The sequence below is a fragment of the Chlorocebus sabaeus genome, chromosome 11, assembly GCF_047675955.1.
Source record: "Chlorocebus sabaeus isolate Y175 chromosome 11, mChlSab1.0.hap1, whole genome shotgun sequence".
Classification (NCBI taxonomy): domain Eukaryota; kingdom Metazoa; phylum Chordata; class Mammalia; order Primates; family Cercopithecidae; genus Chlorocebus; species Chlorocebus sabaeus.
The window spans coordinates 8,207,072-8,213,071 of record NC_132914.1 but is presented as its reverse complement, the minus strand read 5'-3'; positions in this window follow the sequence as shown (position 1 = coordinate 8,213,071).

Below are 6,000 nucleotides of genomic sequence, written 5' to 3'. Positions count from 1 at the left end.
AGAAGAACAAGTTTTCCTCTGTTAGCAGCTCACTTCAAGGACAGTTATAACACTGTCCGAAAAGCCAAGGCCAAAGGAATGGGCTCTAGATAACCCTGCCTTCTAGGGCAAGGTTGAGGCAAAAAAAAGAAAGACAAATTTTTTTTTTTGAGACGGAGTCTTGCTGTGTTGCCCAGGCTGGAGTGCAGTGGCACAATCTCAGCTCACTGCAAGCTCCACCTCCCGAGTTCACGCCATTCTCCTGCTTCAGCCTCCTGAGTAGCTGGGACTACAGGCGCCCGCCACCTCGCCCGGCTAATTTATTTGTATTTTTAGTAGAGACAGGGGTTTCACCGTGTTAGCCCAGATGGTCTCGATCTCCTGACCTCGTGATCCACCCGCCTTGCTCTCCGAAAGTTCTGGGATTACAGGCGTCAGCCACCGTGCCCGGCCGAGAAAGATAAATTCTTTTTACTGACACTCCTTTCCTTAGTCTCTTAAGCATGACTATGTTTTACAAATGTCTGTATTTAGCCAGTTCTTGTTTTCCTTTCCAAATATCTACAAGACCACCAGCTAAGCAAGGCCGTAAGTTATACACTATATGATTAACTGCATTTGTTTTGCTTTTGTAAGCCTATTTATAAAAACTCCCGCTCTGTCTTTGTTCAAGGCTTAGCTTTTTGGACTTGAATCCACTGAGCCGGTGTGTACCTTACATGAACAATCCTCTTTTATTGCCCTGTACTGGTCTCTCTATTCCTCAGTTTGTCGCAACAAAGTGATCCTCCTGCCTAGGCCTCCCAAAGTATTGTGAATACAGGTGTGAGCCTCCATGTCTGGGCTAGAAATGTTTAAAATAGGAGTTATCCATGGTTCCAAGTAAATTCTCAAATCCTTAAATGTGCTGTGCTCTAATCTGTCTTTATTCCTACTTAGTGTTACTGGGAACTGTAAGGTATTGGGAATTTATTTTTTTCCTTTTTTTTTTTTTTTTAGACGGAGTCTCTATCTGTCACTAGGCTGGAGTACAGTGGCAGGATCTCGGCTTACTGCAACCTCCAACTCCCTGGTTCAAGTGATTCTTCTGCCTCAGTCTCCCAAGTAGCTGGGATTACAGGCATATGCCACCATGCCCAGCTAATTTTTGTATTTTTATTAGCGACGGGGTTTCGCCATGTTGGCCAGGATGGTCTCAATCTCCTGACTTTGTAATCCGCCCACCCTGGCCTCCCAAAGTGCTAGGATTATGACCCTGAGTCACCCTGCCTGGCCCAATTTCCATATTAATACATTCATTTTACTTGAGAAAGATATTTAACTATGTTTTTATTTTTTTCTGGTAAGATGTTTGCAAGAGTACAAATATACATCCACAGTATATACTTTAACCATCTAAAAATCTTTATAACTGGCTGGGCAGGGTGGCTCATGCCTATAATCCTAGCAGTTTGGGAGGCCTAGGTGGGTAGATCACTTGACGTTAGGAGTTCAAGACCAGCCTGGCCAACATGGTGAAACTCTGTCTCTACTAAAAATACAAAAATTTGCTAGGCATGGTGGTGGGTGCCTGTAGTCCCAGCTACTCGGAAGGCTGAGGCAAGAGAGTCGCTTGAACCTAGGGCTGGGTGCAGTGGCTGACACCTGTGATCCCAGCACTTTGGGAGGCTGAGGCGGGCAGATTACCTGAGGTCAGGAGTTTGACACCAGCCTGGCCAACATGGTGAAACCCCGTCTGTATTAAAAATACAAAACTTAGCCAGGTGTGGTGGCTGCCACCTGTACTCCCAGCAACCTGGGAGGCTGAGGCAAGAGGATTCCTTGAACCCAAGAGGCGGAGGTTGCAATGAGCCAAGATCACACCATTTCACTCCAGCTTGGGCAATAAGAGCGAAACTCTGTCACAAAAAAAAAAAAAACAAAAAAAAAAACAATAAGTCCGGGCGCGGTGGCTCACACCTGTAATCCCAGCACTTTGGGAGGCTGAGGCAGGCAGATCATGAGCTCAGGAGTTCAAGACCAGCCTGACCAACATAGTGAAGCCCCTTGTCTACTAAAAATACAAAAATTAGCTGGGCATGATGTCATGTGCCTGCAATCCCAGCTACTCGGAAGGCTGATGCAGGAGAATTGCTTGAACCCGGGAGATGGAGGTTGTAATGAGGTGAGATGGCGCCACTGCACTCCAGCTTGGGCAACTGAGTGAGACTTCATCTCTAAATAAATAAATATAAGTTAAAACAAAAATTTAAAACATTTTTTTTGCTGGGTGTGGTGACTCACGCCTGTAATCCTACCACTTTGGGAGGCCGAGTGGGATGGATCACCTGAGGTCAGGAATTTCAGACCAGACTGGCCAACATGGTGAAACTCCACCTCTACTAAAAATACAAAAATTAGCTGGATGTGATGTCCCGTGCTTGTATTCCCAGCTACTCCAGAGGCTGAGGTGAGATAATCGCTTGAACTTGGAAGGTGGAGGTTGCAGTGAGCCAAGATTGCACCATTGCACTCTATCCTGGGCAACAAGAGTAAAACTCCATCTCAAAAAAAAAAATTTTTTTTTCGTACTCTCTCTCCTAAGCCCAGGAGGTTGAGGCTGCAGTGACCTGTGATCATGCTGCTGTACTCCAGCCTAGGTAACAGAGCAAGACTTTGTGTCAACAAAATTTTAAAATATTATTCAGCTTTGGCCAGACATGGTGGCTCATGCCCGTAATCTTAGCACTTTGGGAGACCGAGGCGGGTGGATCACCTGCGGTCAGGAGTTCAAGACCAGCCTGGCCAACATTGTAAAACCCTGCCTCTACTAAAAATACAAAAATTAGCTGAGTGGCACGTGCCTGTAATCCCAGCTCTTGCGAGGCTGAGACTGGAGAATCGCTTGAATTCGGGAGGCGGATGTTGCCATGAGCCGAGATTGCACCACTGCACTACTGTCTGGGTGACAAAGCGAGACTCCGTATCAAAAAAAAAAAAAAAAGAAAGAAAGAAAAGAAAAAATATTATTCGGCTTTAAAAAACAAGATCTTGCCATTCACAGCAGCATGGAGGATATCATGATAATTGAAATAAGCCAGACGGAAAAAAAATATATTACATGATCTCTCTCATATATGAGATATAGGAACAGTCAAATACATCAGCCTCCTGAGTAGCTGGGATTACAGGCGTATGCCACCATACTCGCCTATTTTTTTTTCTTTGTACCCAGAACTTTCCTGGCATCAGTGAGTTTTAAAAATTTTTGGCAGAGCTTAGGTGTCATTAAGTTGGCTGGGCTACTATTCATCTCTTCACAAATGTTTAGATTGTTTCCATATCTTGGCTATTGTGAATAATGCCGCAATGAATATGGGATGCAGTTATTTTTACAAGGGCTGGTTTCATTTCCTTTGGATATATACCCAGAAGTGGATCACAGGGTAGTTCTGTTTTAAGTTTTTGAGGAATCTCCATACTGCTTTCCATAATGGCTGCACCAATTTACATTCCCACCAATGTAAACACTTCCTCTTTTCTCCACTTAGCACCAACACTTGATTTGGGTGGCTGGAAAGTCCAAGACAAAGGCCCCAGCAAATTCACTCTCTGGGGATGGCATGCCTCCTGGTTCACAGGTATCTGTATTCTTGCTGCATCCTCACAAGGAAAAAGTCCAGGAGAAAGCTCTCTGTTGTCTCTCTCTTTTTTTTTTTTTTTTTTTTTGAGATGGAGTTTTGCTCTGTCACCCAGGCTGGAGTGCAACGGCACGATCTCGGCTCACTGCAACCTCCGCCTCCCAGGTTCAAGCCATTCTCCTGCCTCAACCTCCCAGGTAGCTGGAACTACAGGCATGCGCCAGCACGCCCAGCTAATTTTTTTTGTATTTTTAGGAGAGATGAGTTTCACAGTGCTGGCCAGGCAGGTCTCAAATTCCTGACCTCAAGTGATCTGCCCACCTCGGCCTCCCAAAGTGCTAGGATTACAGACATGAGCCACCGCACCCGAGTTAGTGTCTCTTTTTTTTTCTGAGACGAAGTCTTGCTCTGTAGCCCAGGCTGGAGTGCAGTGGCATGATCTCGGCTCAGTGCAACCTCTGCCTCCTGGGTTCAAGAGATTCTCCTGCCTCAGCCTCCAGATCACCTGGAATTACAGGCACGTGCCATTGCACCCGGCTAATTTTTTGTGTTTTTAGTAGAGATGGGGTTTTCCACCATGTTGGTCTGGCTGGTCTTGAACTCCTGACCTCAGGTAATCCGCCTGCCTCAGCATCTCAAAGTGTTAGGATTACAGACTTGAGCCATGGAGCCTGGCCCTGGTGTCTCTTTTAGAAGTATACTAATCTCATTTATGAGACATCACTCTTATTACCTAATCACATTCCAAAGGTCCTATATCCTATTGCCATCACATTGGGGTTTAGGATTTCAACATATTAATATTGAGGGGGTAGAAACATTCAATTTGTAGCAATAATTTAAAAAAAAATTTTTTTTTTTGAAAGGGAGTCTCACTCTGTCACACAGGCTGGAGTGTAGTGGCATGATCTTGGCTGACTGCAATCTCTGCCTTCGAGATTCATGCAGTTCTCAGGCCTCATTCTCCCAAGTAGCTGGGATTACAGGCGTGCATCACCATGCCTCGCTAATTTTTGTATGTTTAGTAGAAATGGGGTTTTGCCACGTTGGCCAGGCTGGTCTTGAACTCCTAGCCTCAGGTAATCCGCCTGCCTTGGCCTCCCAAAGTAACTCACTCTCTCTCTCTCTCTCTCTCTCTCTCTCTCTCTCTCTCTATATATATATATATATATATATATATAATTTTATTTATTTATTTTTGAGATGGAATCTTGCTCTGTGGCCTAGGCTGGAGTACAGAGGCGCGATCTCAGCTCACTGCAACCTCCATCTCCCGGGTTCAAGCGATTCTCCTGCCTCAGCCTCTGCAGTAGCTGGGATTACAGGCACCTGCCACCATGCCCGGTTAATTTTTGTCTTTTCAGTAGAGACGGGGTTTCACCATGTTGGCTAGGCTGGTCTCGAACTCTTGACCTCATGATCCACCTGCCTCGGCCTCCCAAAGTGCTGGGATTACAGGCGTGAGCCACCCTGCCGGGCCCACAGTAACAATATTCTTAATGCAGTGTTTGAGGAAGAGGGGCCATGGACTGCATAAGATAAATTTTCGGCCCAGCGCCATGGTACACGCCTGTAATCCCAGCACTTTGGGACGGTGAGATGGGTGGATCATTTCAGATCAGGAGATTGAGACCAGCCTGGCCAACATGGTGAAACCCTGCCTCTACTAAAAATACAAAAATTACCCTGGATTCGTGGCAGATGCTTGTAGTCTCAGGTACTGGGGAGGCTGAGGCAGGAGAATAGCTTAAACCCAGGAGGTAGAGGTAGCAATGATCCAGGATCGCACCACTGCACTCCAGCCTGGGGGACAGAGCGAGACTGTCTCCAAAAAAAAAAAAAAAAAAAAAGAAATTTTCATAGTAGACTATGTAAAAGGAAACCATCCCGTGAAGAAAATACTTTCTTTTTTCTTTTTTTCTTTTTTTTTTTTTTTTTTTGAGACGGAGTCATGCTCTGTCGCCCAGGCTCTGGAGTGCTGTGGCGCAATCTCCACTCACTGCAAGCTCCGCCTCCCGGGTTCACGCCATTCTCCTGCCTCAGCCTTCCGAGTAGCTGGGACTACAGGTGCCCGCCACCACGCCCAACTAATTTTTTTGTATTTTTAGTAGGGACGGGGTTTCACTGTGTTAGCCAGGATGGTCTCGATCTGCTGACTTTATGATCCACCTGCCTCGGCCTCCCAAAATTCTGGGATTACGGGCGTTAGCCACCGTGGGGCTTGTAATCACAATTACTTGGGAGGCTTCGGCGGGAGAATCGCTTGAACCTGGGGAGCAGAGGTTGCAGTGAGCCAAAATCATGCCACTGCACTCCAGCCTGGGAGACAGAGTGAGACTCCATCTCAAAAAAGAAAAAAAAAATTTAGATTCCCCACAACATAATGAAATGTTCAAACACT